This window comes from Aethalodelphis obliquidens, unplaced genomic scaffold (assembly GCF_003676395.1).
Source record: "Aethalodelphis obliquidens isolate GAN/ISIS:26980383/991018 unplaced genomic scaffold, ASM367639v1 scaffold23, whole genome shotgun sequence".
In the NCBI taxonomy this organism is placed as follows: Eukaryota; Metazoa; Chordata; class Mammalia; order Artiodactyla; family Delphinidae; genus Aethalodelphis; species Aethalodelphis obliquidens.
Window position 1 is genome coordinate 10621353 of NW_020837967.1, and position 14202 is coordinate 10635554.

General features: G+C 42.8%; 1 protein-coding gene across 6 annotated transcripts in view; it reads left to right on the forward strand.

Annotated features, from left to right (window-relative positions):
• ITGB1 (integrin subunit beta 1) overlaps window positions 1–14202 on the forward strand; it is a 79845-nt gene that overhangs the window by 36060 nt on the left and 29583 nt on the right. Inside the window, exon 1 of one of the 6 annotated variants that reach the window (XM_027121774.1) lies at window positions 337–574. The exons of 3 other annotated variants lie outside the window; for them this stretch is intronic. The gene's annotated coding sequence lies outside the window, so the exon portion shown is untranslated. 2 more of the 6 variants (XM_027121773.1, XM_027121776.1) reach the window with 2 other exon arrangements.

Consider the following 14202-nt stretch of genomic DNA (forward strand, 5'->3'; position numbering starts at 1 on the left):
CTGGGCCAGCCGGACGGACCGCGAGCCGGACACACGTGGGGCTTTGGGGAAGCAGCGCCTAAGACAGGCCAAGAAGGAGGCTCCGGAATTCCCTCACGGGAGGATATTACGGCGCGCAGGGCCGCGCAAACCCTCCCTCTCCCGGCAGCAAAGGAAACTGAGGCACCGCGAAGGCCGCGGCGGAGTCTGTCGCCCGACCCTGCCGTTCCTTTGTCCCGGGGGCCCCCTTCTCTCCCCCGGTCCCGCACCGCCCCTGCCCGATTCCTCCCCCTCCCCCAGCGGGCACGGCTGACGCGGCCCGGGAGGAATGCGCTTCCGGAGGGAGAGGGCGGCGGCGGCGGCCTGAGGAGCGGGATCGCCGCGCCTGGGAGGCGGTGCCGCGGGGGTCGTTTCCTGCCGGGAGGCGGCCCCACGCCGCTGAGTTTCCTCCTCCCGCCCGAGAGGAGGAGGCGGAGCCGCCGCCGCCGCGCCCGAGCCCGAGCCCGGGAGGCCAAGCCAGCCCTGGGGACAGGCCGAGCGGGAGCCGCGGAGCACAGGCTGAGCCGACCGCGCGGGCTGGACGCCGCGGGAGAAGGTGGGCCTGGGCGGGCGGCGTGTACGGTGCGCGGCCGGGCCAGGGCCGCGGGGCAGGCGTGGGGGCCGCGGCCTCGGGGCGGATTCCAGTCGTCGGGCGGGGGAGGAAGTCGGGCCGCGCCCGCTCCCGGACCTTCCCGGCCGGGGGGCGTCGGAGGGCGCTGGCCTGCCCGGGCTCTGCCCTCGCTCCCGAGCCGCGGTCGCGGAGGCCCGGGGCCGGGACCCTCCGCTCGGACGCCGGCCGTGGGCACTACCCCGCGGGCTAGGCGCGGACGGGCCTCCGCGGGCCGGCGTCCGGGGAGTGGCCTTGACCCCGGCTGCTCCGAGACGGCGGCTGCCCCGAGACGCCGGCTGCCCCGGGATGCCGGCTGCCGGGCCTCCACGCGGGGACGACTCACCCCCGGCTCCAGTTCTGCGCCTGGGGCGTCGCTGAGCCGTCTGGAAACGGGGCGCGGGGTCGGCGCGTCCTGTGGGCCCTTTGCCCTAATGCTGGGTGTAGACGCCGCGGCGGTGTCCAGGGCTAATGCCCGACCTGTGCCTGATTCGTGCCGTTCCTTATGCCTCAGAACAAGTTGAATTTTCAAGAATGCTAGTATTTAATGCCTGAGCAATTTTTGTTTCATCAGATTTGTGTTTTTGAGTCAAAACCTAGCGCTAGTAAATTACGCTCTTTAAGGTTCCAATTCCCCATCTGTAAAATGGGAACAATACCTACACTAATAATAAAACTAGTAACTGTTATAATAACGACAGTAAGGGCCAAGCTTAGCTCTACGCACTTTACCTTTATTTTCTCGTTTAATCCCGGAACCGGTCCGACGAGGTAGGTGCCGTTTTTATCCCTGTTTTACAAATGAAGAAACTGAGGCACAGGGAGTGTAGGTGGTCATCCACCTGTATGAAGACAACCCGTGGGGTCTAGCAACCCATGTTTGAACCACAAGTAACTTTGCAAAAGTGCAGTGTAGTGAAAAGCAAATGTAAAATGGAAGACACCTAGAGTAGATGCTCAATAAATATTAACTCCTTTTCTTTCCTTCTTGGTATATTAAAAAGATTTTTTAAAAAGTCTCAGCATGTGATTGGTAATGTTATTAGTAAGGTTTCTTTGGATCTGCGTTCCACAGAAATAGGTGGGTAGAATTACTGGATTATTTTTTATTGTTGTTTTGATTGTACAAAAATAACAAATGCTTATTGAATTTTGATTAGGCATCTTTCTTAAACTACATCCAGCCTTTACAATAGGTTGTGTAATAGACCACTTTAGAAATGACTAAGGGATTTTAGTTGCAAGTTACCTCTTCTAGCTTTGTGGACATCTAGGCCCACGGGGTCAGGGCTTACTTAAGAGTCCCACTAAAATGTTCTATTTGAAAATAATTTTAGTTCATTGATTGATAATAAATGAGGGACTGAAGATGATTAACTGATAAATAGAAAACACATGAAACAAATCAATATTTTGGTTACAGGTGTTTGAGGGGAAAGCCATTTTACTCACCCTAAAATTCATTCCCTAGTTAAGAAGACAAGGGGATGTGGTTAATACTTTACTCTTGTGAATAGAAAGCAAACAAACTCCAAATTAAGTCATGTATGTTGACTTCACAGGCCTAAAACGTTAAGTTTTTGTAATGTCGATTCTTTTTAAAAGAATGTTAAGTTCTCTATTAAGATTATTTTCCCAATATTCTGTGTGTGCACAGAATAGAATAGAATCAGCAGTATTGAAAATCACTGGATTTAGGTGGCTTTCTCCTCAACTTTCTGGTCAGTATAATTAAAAGCTGCCCCAGATTAGCATCACCGAATGACCATGTAGTTCTATATTGGGGTCGATAAATTCCTAACGCCTGGAGAAACTCTGGGGACATCTGGTCACTTTAAAAAAATAGTGAAAATTAACAGTTTCAGGTGGTGCTAGTTTTCATGGAATGCTTGCCGCTTAATAGCTTCATTGCTTGGCTTCTTGCCAAATTGTGGCTTACAGCGTCGGGGGTAATATAATTGTATCTGAAGAAAATATATATTTTAAAAATCATTTTGTAAGTGCACTGGTTTTGTTCTTAAGTACTCTGCTGGAGTGATGAGATGAAACATCTAACTGGTAAAAGCTTCAGAACTTTGAAGTTCTGAGAATTGTGATTTCTGAACGTGTATCAAGCTGAATTAGTATCTGAGAGGATTCATGTGGACTGATTTCCCCACTCTGCATGGAGAGTTAGGAGCTGTCAGGTTGTCAGTAGAATTCTAGAAGATCATATTGTGCAAATATGTAAATTCTTTTATTGTGTTAGCAGGTCTATTCTGACTGGTTATATGTTGTGGGATTTTTGTCCTTTTATATTGCTATTGCAGAGGTGGGAGTCGGGGTCCGGAGGGTGGGCTTATAGGAGTATGAGTAGGGAAGAGTACATTAGTCTTCAGAACCCTGAAATGATAGCAGTATCTGTAGCTGTAGAAAACTGAAAAAATTGTGTGTATCTAGGTTACAGGAGGTGCAGTCCGTGAAACCCCCAGAACATTAGCAGCCTTCAAATATGTCAGTAGATGGGTGAAAAAAATGTGGTATCCCTTGTTCAGGAGCTGTATGCAAAAGGAGCTAAACTGTACTTTGTAAATTTCACATCTTTTTAAAGATGGCTAATTATGAGACTTTTACAGAGTTTTATTTATAAAATAATTTTTAAAAAAAGCCTCTAAGCTTTATTTTGGGTTTGTGGCTTTGGAAGATAAGGTTAAGGTTAGCTATATTTAGCAGTATGCTAAAGCGTGTGTATATCATCTCATCATGAAATGTGTGTATGTGAGTGAAAAACTGCTTCAAATATACATAGTACATACATGTATAAACACACAATTATAGGACTAATTTCGGTAAACAGTCTCCAAAGTACAGCTTCCTGGACCCCAGGGATGTATAAAATAACTCACTGGAGTGTAGGAAGAAAATATTAGACTTAATTCTATATGTATTTTTTAAACTCATATTTTAAAGTTTAAACTTTTATTATGGTTTATAATATCCTACTGTATTGCTGTAGAAGCACATGTATTTTAATTGGTAAGTAAATACATATTTTGGAGTACATGTATGCTCAAGTTTTTTTTTTTAATAATAAAGGTGAGTATTAAAAAGCTTTGGAGATCCTTGGTGTGGGGATGCCTTGGGTGGGGCTACGAGGACTACTTATTTCGGAGGGAGGACGGGTCAGACCTGGTGTCCGAGGTAAGAGAGGAGAAAGGAACTGAAGTGGCCCGGGTCTCTGCTTAAGAGGTGCGCTTGGCCGAGGCAGGCAGCGCAACCACAAGGGGGTGGTGCTGGTCGCCTGGAGGGAGGGGAGTGCTGAACTCATCCTGCTGAGACAGCTGGGGTGTAGTGGAATATGCCCATTGCGAGCTCAAAACCAGCAGTCGGGCTGGGAGACTGAGATTGGGGAATTCCTCGTCTGTTAGTACTGGTTGAGTCTCTAGGCTGCAGATGAAAATACTGGAGAGCGTGAAGAGTGAAAAGGGGCCGCGGAGAGGCCCTGGGAACACTTTCACAGTCAAGGGCCGGGTGAAGGAAAAGGAATCTAGAAGAGCATTTTCCTTCCCCAATTTGTTTGAATTTCTGATTCCTTCCTATGACAGCTAAGTGAGTGACCTGGGTATTTTCAGGGATTTCCTGTGATGGGCATGTTTGAGGTGAAGAGAGAAGCATCATTAGGTAAGCGGTTGGATGCAGCAAAGGCTTCTTGATTGGGGAACTTGGGTTTTGGGCAAGCTGGGCCTGAACTTCTCTGGGACGATTGTTGGAACACCTCACCTGGAAAGGGCTTTGGTTTCTGCATCTGCACCATAAAGTGGTCTCTTGGTTTCTCTCTCTGTGTCACCGAAGAGCTGAAGGCCAGCTGTTGCATGACCTGGCCCTGCAGAGTGCAGGTCTTCCCTCTCCCGTGAGCAGCCATCCTCTCCTGCCCTTCACCCCAGAGGATAGGTGCTGTGCCAAGTCGTGGCTTTGAGAGGGCTGCCAGTGCTGGCGAGCCAAGTGGGTTACTGTTAGCTGTCTGTCCGGGTGGAGCTCTGTTGTCCATGCCTTTTTTTAAAAAAAAAAAATGTATTTATTTATTTTTGGCTGCGCTGGGTCTTTGTTGCTGCGCGCGGGCTTTCTCTAGTTGCAGCGAGCGGGGGCTACTCTTCGTTGCAGTGTGCGGGCTTCTCACTGTGGTGGCTTCTCGTTGCGGAGCATGGGCTCGAGGCATGCGGGCTCAGTAGTTGTGGCATGCGGGCTCTGTAGTTGTGGCTTGCGGGCTCTAGAGTGCAGGCTCAGTAGTTGTGGCGCACGGGCTTAGTTGCTCCGCGGCATGTGGGATCTTCCCGGACCAGGGCTCGAACCCGTGTCCTCTGCATTGGCAGATGAATTCTTAACCACTGTGCCATCAGGGAAGTCCCGTCCATGACATTTTAATCCATCAGTGTACTGAGTGCCACTTCCCTGAGCAGTGCAGTGCTGAGTGGGTGTAGATCGAGGAGTTGACCTGCACCTTGCTGTTGAGGATACTGTCTAGTTGGGACAAGTTGTGTTCAATCTAGGGAAACATAGCAAATACCACAGAATGTTTTACACAAGGTACTGTACCAGGTAATATTCTCTAATAGATTTTGAGGAAAAGATCAGCATTGGCTTAAGTGGTTTTGGAAGGCTGTGTAGAGGAGCTTGGAATGGTATGACCAAAGAGACGGGTGACAGATGTGACATGGTCAAAGGACAGTATAGTTAGAAGGGAGAACACAGTCTAATTTAGCAAATAAATATTGCTTGACTACTTTGATATATAATCATACATATATAAGTATATATGCATTTATAGTATAAATATATATAAATGAAGGCTGTGTAAAATGAAGGCCTGGATTCTTGCCCTCCAGCTCTAGTCCAGTGTGGTTCACAGACATTGATTACAATCAGTTATAATAGAAATTTGAATTAAAACAACACTGTGTTATTGAGCATCACTGAAGGTTTGTCATTTACTGCGCTAGACACTATCAAGAATATCTTTTGGGACAAAAAAGGAGTAGTTAATTCGCTTATGGTGGTTGGTAAAGAGATTAAGAGCCAATGAAGGCTAAAAATATTTCAGAAAGGTAGAAGAAAAATTAGTATTTTGTTGTAGGGAATGTAGTTTCAGTGGAGTGATGAGGAAAGCATTTATATGAAAAATTGTGTACCACTTGATGTGTGGAGGTCACATTTCCATGTACAAATGTTTATTGAATGAATCTGTAAATAACAAGCTTTCATAGTCTGTGAAATTAGGAATAATTACCTCCAATATTTTATAGTTCATTATTTATTTCAGATAGTAATTTCTTTGCTTCTCAGAAGGCATGATGGTGGGTCATATTTGATTGTTGGAGGAAGAGATTGTAGTTTTAAAAGTTGCATTTAGTATTATGTTATTTTAGGAAAGCACAACAGAAACACAATAGGGAGTGGATTTGTGCTTACTAAAGAAGCATGGTTTAAACAGATTTCGAACCATTAATTAAGTAGTCACTCAGGTTCTTATGTTTAGAAGGCAGTGAATGAGTTGAAGCAGTAATCAAGTAAGCTGTGATCTGTAGGTCACTGTAAAGATATTTGTTTTACATTCATGGTAATATTTTATCCTTGCAATAGTTCTAAGGTAGACATTATTCCCAACATAGTGCTGAGTAAAAGTGAGAAATTGCTTTCTACCTATATTTAGTTAGGCTTTAAAACATTTATCCTCTCTCTCTCTCTCTCTCTTTCTCTCTCTCTCTCTTTCTCTCTCTCTCTCTATATTTAAAATATATTCAGCACTATGTTTGTTTCAATCCAGTACAGGGCAGAGAAGAGATGTGACAAAAGATATGGTCAAAATTTATTAAAGTTTTGATCAAGTAAGAATTTTGGAGTGATCTACCTAAAAAGTAGATAAAATTACACAAGGGAACATAACTTACAATTCTCCTTAATTGAAATTATGTGGAACAAATCTTGCTTTTAAGTGGTTTTTGATACCATTAATTAAGGTGGTAAACTTTTTTCTGCTAGCTCCATTCATAGTTATCTTTGTAAACTTGTCCCAAAGTAAAATTTCTCAACCAAAGCAGTTGCTAACTTACGCTTCTTTTCCCTTAGACATGGCCAAGTATAAAGAAGGAACAGCTCACTAGTCTGGTTTGAAATATGTCAATTGCTGGGTAATATCTGTTGAGTGGAAGGAGGATCTCCGAAGAATTAAGTTCAGGCAACTTTTCATGCTCGTTTTGGATCAGCCCTTAATATTATGCCTTAATAGCTTTGTTTAAAGTGTTTATTTTTTGCTTGTATTTTAAGTCCTTTTGCAGTCTTTATTTTGTGCCCCTTGACCAGTTTTTGGAATTTAATGCTTAATTCATTTTTTTTTTTTGGTCCTCATGTAAAGGCTATAACCTTTTTGATAGGGGAGGTGGTGGTGGTGGTATACCAGTTATCTACTTATTGGATCACTATTGGCTGTATCATAATGTTTCTAATTGCCTTGACTTACTTTGAATTCCCTGTGGTCAAGCCTGCTCTTCCTGGCATGTTGATTCTGTTCCTCATGTGTCTGAGTTTTACAGAGGATTTCAACTTAAATTTCCTTCCTTATCTCTGTATACTTTTCCTCTAGTTTTGTGGTTTTACTGTTTCTGATTGCAATAAAATCTATTTGAGATTTTCTAAATTCCTTGAAGAGCATAATGTGTTCATTCTCCTTTTTTCTTCAGAGAAGATTCTTCATTTTCTTTCTACTTTTTCTGCTGTAGAAATTTTTCTTAGATGTTCAGTTCCATGCCCTTACGTCTCCCCACTTCCAGCTTCTTTATCTTCGAGGCTTTTTATTTGCCCACTAGAAGTATGTCCATTCTTTATCTTTCCGTTACAGTGTGTGGTGGGTGGTGATGATTGATTTCCATGTTCTCATTTTCCTGGAGAAGGTGGGTAGAGTAGTCACTTGTGATGAACTTTGTTCTGTTACTGTCATAAAAGTATTAGCCCTGTTCTCAGGTTTCAGATTTTTTTGTAAGCCTGTAGCTTTGGAGCAGTTGAACATTTGTTGTTGGAACTCAACTCAGGCTGTTACTACCTTTGGGCAAGAAGGGGTCAGTGCTCAAAAAAAGCTTTTTTTTTTCTTCTGGGTGTGAGTAGTGAATTTTAGAAAGTTTTCTACTTCAGACTACTATTTATCGACCACAGTGGGTGGAAAAGGACTTCAAAGGGGGTGTTGTGTCTTTGCCTTGGAGTACTCAACCTCCTCTCTTTCCTGTTCCCTCTCATTTCCCCCTTTCATCTTATCTGCTAAGTTTTGTTAATCATTAATTCTAGCTTATTACTTGGGCCATAAGCACCTCCATGGTCACTACCAGGTACCTCTTCCTGCCAGAGAGAGGGGAAAGATGTTTAGTTTTAATTGTTCTTCCTGCAAGGGGGAAAGGTGCTCTTGCCCTGGGGGAATTCATCCCCAAGCACTCACTCTTAAATTGGCATAGAGAAGAGCAGCCTCTCAGAGTTCCTTCCGTTTACATTCTCCCATCTGCTTGCTCTGTGTGGGGAGAAGCAGGATGAACTGCACGGTAATTCCCTGAGGCTTTCAGCTTGGCTCCGTGTTCCTTTTCTGGACTGTGTTGATTTGTAGATATTAATCTATTATTGGACTATTTTTTTCCTTTTAAAAGCAGATACAGAAAATAGTGATGGTGGTACAGACTTGAGATGAATCTAACCTTATTATAGTTTTAGGAGAGGCTTATAATATATCTCAGTATAGGTATTTGAATCTTTTTCACCAGTAAGGTGAACAGATTTAAAATGTTACGGTATAAAAAAGGAAGCAAGTTCTGTTCTCTGGAAGAGAGTATTTGACTGGTGAGAACCCTTAACCTTTCTTATTGGAAACCTACTTACATTGAAAGCTTGGGCTTTCGAATACTCCTGGGTTCCCAGCTTTGTCATCTGTGTGTCTGGTACGTGGTAGATATGCAATAGGTATTTGTTGACTTGAATTTAATTAGTTGTATTGAATAAAAATGTGTTCTTGTGCAAAGATCTTGTAGGAATAAATCTTTTGTGGATGACTTCCTTTTGTACTATGACCTTTTGGGCATAGTTGGCTTCTGGGCACCAAATTTTAAAACTTGAAGTAAATGTAATAAAAGTAATTTTTCTCTCAAGTGTAATTGTTTAATTTCTACAAATAAAGTACTTATAAAATTTCTGAAGATTTTATCTGTAAATGTAAAAAGAAATGCCAAATGAGTGATTTGTCATATTGTTAAAAACATTAATAGATAATAAGTGTGTATTTAAAAGTTTGAACAGCTCATAAAACCACATTTAACCTTGATGAATAAAGATGAGTTTACAGTGGAGATAAAAGTAATTATGTACAATTTTTTTTTTTTTTGCATTACGCGGGCCTCTCACTGTTATGGTGTCTCCCGTTGCGGAGCACAGGCTCCGGACGCGCAGGCTTAGCGGCCATGGCTCACGGGCCCAGCCACTCCGCGGCATGTGGGATCCTCCCGGACCGGGGCATGAACCCGTGTCCCCTGCATCGGCAGGCGGACTCCCAACCACTGCGCCACCAGGGAAGCCCAATTATGTACAATTTTTGACAAGGGGAACAATTGCACATATTTGAGGTTGTTAACCACTAAAAGCAGATTGTTTCCGGGAGGTGTTTAACATTATTTACTGTTCAAGGGATGAGTTATGACCCTTTAGATAAAATTAAGCATAGTAAGAAATATTAGGATGAAATGCTTTTGTAGGAATGAGACCATAACTTGTGGGTATACTCATGAAATTTGACAGTTAAAATACTTTTGGCCTCCAATCACTTTGAAGGACTAAGAAATAAACTCACAGAACATTTTAAGTCCTTTCCATTTCTGTGCTCTGAGTCACTTCTAACAGTAGAAGGATGTTCTTTTATCTTTGAAATAGTGACTGAGTAGGCCTTCAAAAAATTGTGGTTTAATGGAGCACAAAGTCAGGTCATAGCTTCAGAATTCAGATGGTCTGATTTCAGTTCTACCTGTGCAACTTTGGAGAAGTTGTTTAACCTCTCTGTGGTTTGGTCTCCTCATATATAAAATAAAGGTAATATCATTCCCAACCTTGTAGAGTTACTTAGAGAAGGTAGTTAGCTGCTTTATTTTTATTATTATTGTCATCATTATAGTCATTTGAAGGTGTCGGAATAAAAGTAAGATAACTTTCTGTTACAAATTACCTTAAATCATCAAAACCTCAGTTACTGTATTACTCTTGTCTGCACCTGGTGTGCCTCGTCCGGCCTCTTCTGAATGAGCAGATCTCATGTTAATTTAAGTAGTCCTCAGTGGGCAGCAGTCCCTGAGCGAACCAAACTGTTACAAGCTTCTGATCCAAGTTTCTCCTGTATCTTTTCAGGGCAGTTTCCTTCTTTCTTTTTGCCTCTGCTAGATTTGCTTCCCCATGACAGAAGAAGCCTCAAGTCATTCTTCCTTATTTCTATTTGTATTAGGTATGTTATCCTCCACCCTGATCTTTTTTTAAGGTGATTCGTGATACTAACATTCAGAAATATCTGTGCTTTATCTAATGTAGTAATAAAAAGCACTGAGGTGTTGCTGCTTTTATTGTTTTACATACAAGTTGTTCTAAATATAATTGTTAGAAAGTAGAATAATCCTACTTAAATGTGGAACTGAAAATATTATCTAATTATACTTAACATAATTAGTATCTAATTAATATAATAATTAGCATCTGATTAACCTTATTATATACAATATAAGGTTTTGATGTCATATCAAAATAATATTTGAGTGGCTATAAAAATCAATCTTAATCTATTGTTCGCAGTTGTGTTCTTTCTAACCCTTACACTTTATCCTTTCTTCCGTATCTTGTGTTTCACGTAACATGGGTCAATTCAGAGTTTTTGGTTATAATTATGATTGAAAAAAAGCAAAACATTCAAACATGGTTACTTTTAAAAAAAATTTTTTTTTAATTGGGGTATAGTTGTTTTACAGTGTTGTGTTAGTTTCTGCTGTACAGCGAAGTGGAGTTCCCTGTGCCGTACAGCAGGTTCTTGTTATCTATTTTATACATATTAGTTAGGGTATGTATGTCAATCCCGATCTCCCAATCCATCCCACCCACCCTTTCCCCCCTTGGTGTCCATATGTTTGTTCTCTACGTCTTTGTGTCTATTTCTGCCCTGCAGACAGGTTCATCTGTACCATTTTTCTAGATTCCACATATGTGCATTAATATACAATACTTGTTTTTCTCTTTCTGACTTACTTCACTCGGTATGACAGTCTCTAGGTCCATCCATGTCTCTACAAATGACCCAATTTCGTTCCTTTTAAAAACATAGTTACTTCTTTATTGAATCAAGTTGTTGAGCTCCAGCTGTAATGTGTAGTAATAATGATAACAAGTACCGTCTAGGTAGTGCTTACCATGTGCCAGATGCTGTTTTAAATGCTTTATGTTTACAACTCATTTAAACTTCACGTAACCCCTGTAAGGTAGGAACTACCTTGCCCATTTTAAAGATGAAGAAACCGAGGCATAGATTAAATAACTCCAGTATCACCTACCTAGTTAGGGGTTGATCAGAGGTTTCAGCCCGAGCATCTGGCTCCACAGTCCACACCCTGAACTCTGCTACGCCTTAGCAAACAGTGGTGGGCACAGCACAGCACTCTTCTTGCCCTTGTTAAGCTTTTTTTTTTTGGATACCTCAGAGTATCTGCAGTTGTCTTTAGATTCTTTATTTATTAAATATTAAGATACCGTGCTAGGTACAGAGGACACGGAGACTTGACTTCTAGAAGATGACAATTCATAAGGCAGGTCAGCCTTACTACACATCTATAGTAGATGGGTAAGAGCTACATACATCTTAAATACTAAATCTTTTGAACAGAGGTTGTTGGTGTTTGTCTTAATATGTGTGTATGTCTGTATGTGAATCGCCCAGCTTAACTCCCCTCCCCAGTTCTTGCCATCATTGAGGCTCTCAGGAGTTAGTCCAGGTGATACTTCTCACATTCTGGTCTAACACTTTTCTGGCTCTTTCAACTCCCGTGGCTTTGAGCTCTGAACTAGAAACCTCTTCTGTCCTCCTCACTTCCTCCTGGCCTCCTGTGGGTCCCGCCGCTGCTGCGCAGAGCAGTTGTGTGACTCACTCCGGCTGACTGCATCTTGCCTCAAGTGCTTCTGTCTTTTCAATCCCTGGGGCTTCTCCAACAAGCCCTGTCTGTCCGTAGGATAAGAAGCTGGCAGCAGCCTTCTGGGCTGCTGCACTGTTGTTCTTGGAAGTGTAGGGCAGCTCATGCCCTTGGGGCAGACTTCTACCTGTGGGGACTCAAACTGACAGACGTGTCTTCACGGTGATCCTCCTCTGGACACACTTTCTACAGTTGTCCCTGGTATTCTAGGGGGACTGTTTCCAGGACACGTCCCGTCTGCCCCACCCCCACCCAAATCCGCAGAGGCTCAGGTCTCTCTTATACGATGGTGTAGTATTTGCATGTAACCTATGCACTTCCTCACGTACACTTTATATCACCTCTAGATGACTTATAATACCTAATAAAATGTAAATACTATGTAAATAGTTGCCTGTGCAGGGCACATTCAAGTTTTGCTTTTTGGAACTTTCTGGAATTAAAAAAATTTTTTTTTCCATCTGTCATTGGTTGAATCCACCAATGGAACCTATGGATTCAGGGGGTGAACTGTATACACGTCTCAGAACTTCTCAGTAAGACCAAGCCCCCAGGCACCGACTGCGGTAGCGAAAGCGCCCTGGCCTTTTCTCTTCTTGGCGTGCTCTCTTCAGCACCTCTCTGGTTCCCAGGTCACTTTCCAAGTGAGCTGCTAGCACACATGCTTTTATCTCAGGCTCCGCTTTGGGAACAAATCCCAGCTAAACCAGTTCCCATAGCTGTCTCCTCACCTAGACCTTTTACCCAACACTGCCTGACCCTGAAATGTTACACCCGGCTCTTTAGCCCCTTTCTCTCACCCCTGATCAGCCCCTGATCTCTAGGCCTTTGACTCTGTCGTCTTCTCTTTGTTGATGTTTGTCAGCACTGCCACTGCTTTGACCCCTTCCTCCTCTGGGCACTTGCTTTGTAAACAATGGAATTAATTCAGCAGTTTCAGATTGGAGTTTAAGGACCCATGGGAGGTAGTCTCAGTGATTTTTGAGTGTTTCTACAAGAATTTTTAAAAATTTTGGGCTTTTGTGCAAATAATTATAATAATAAACAACCAGTATGTGGATTATGTGGTTGACCACCTTCTGAGTGTGTGTGTGTATATATATATATATATATACACACACATATATGTTATTTCAGTGCCTATGTTTGTGTGTGTTTGTGTAAATGAATTTTGGTTCATAATGTACAAGAGCCTGGAGCATGAGGCATTTTATATCTAGCTGCAAGTTGGCTTGCATATACTTAAGTGAATTGAAAATTGTTATCCCTAGGGTATCTACAGTAACTGTTTGCTATTTAAAGAGGGTCTGCATAGTAACTAATTCTGAGAAACTCTTCTTTCCTGGGCTTCTAAATAACGTCCAAGAAAAATGTCATACAGTTTAACATATTTCAGCAAAAGTTTTTGAGCATTGATTTTATGCCAAGTGCTTCTAGGTCCTGTGTTCTTGGTGCTTAGAACCTGTCAGGGCAGACACTTAACAGGTAGTTTCAGGTGAGATGAGTGTTAGAAATGTGTCTTTATAATTAGGGTGTCCGGCACCTGCTGGGCCCTCAGCATTGCTCTATAATCCTGTCGCATCTTCTTGATTTTCTTCAGTCTCCCAACTCCCCTCTCCCCTTTTCTCCCAGCACTTGTCCTTGCTTCCTATTTCAGGAAGAAACGTGAGCTGTCATGCGTGAACTCGCTCAGCTTTTTACCCCCTGCCCTGACTTAGAGAAAGATGCTGCGCCTCTATTCAGGGGAATATGCCCCTTGTGCTGCCCGCCTCTTTGCTCCAGGGGGCCCTGGCTCCATCACTCTCTTCGTGTCTGCCTGCAGCTCTCCTCTCTCCTTAGTATTCTTTTCTTCACAATCTCAACCATCTTCATAATTTCATTGCCATCCACAACTCTTGGGTATGTATCTCTAACCCTGAATTCCTGAAAGCTAGGCCCATAGGTCTTAATTTCCCAGTTTGTATCTTTCCTAGATTTCACAAAGGCCTTTCACATTCGACATTTCTAAATCAAAATCAGTACTTTCTCCCCTAACTCCGTTCTCCTTCTGTCTTCTTCATTTGAAAGTGATGATTCCCTTCTTCTCTCACCCTGCCTTATCTAAGCAACCATCTTCCTTATCTAAGCAACCCTCAGATCCCTCCTAATCACTGATTTGTCTTCTTGTCCATTGTTACTCTGAAACCTCAGCAGTAAATTTTGTACCTGTCCAGTAGCTCCTGTCTTGCCATTCATCCCCTACCCCACTGATTTTCTGCCACTTACATGTTGTCATGTTACTACCCTGTGCCATTTCTTTCCAGCTTCCTTGCTACATGTAGAATAGAATCTAAACTCTCAGCATGAATGGCATTTAAGGCT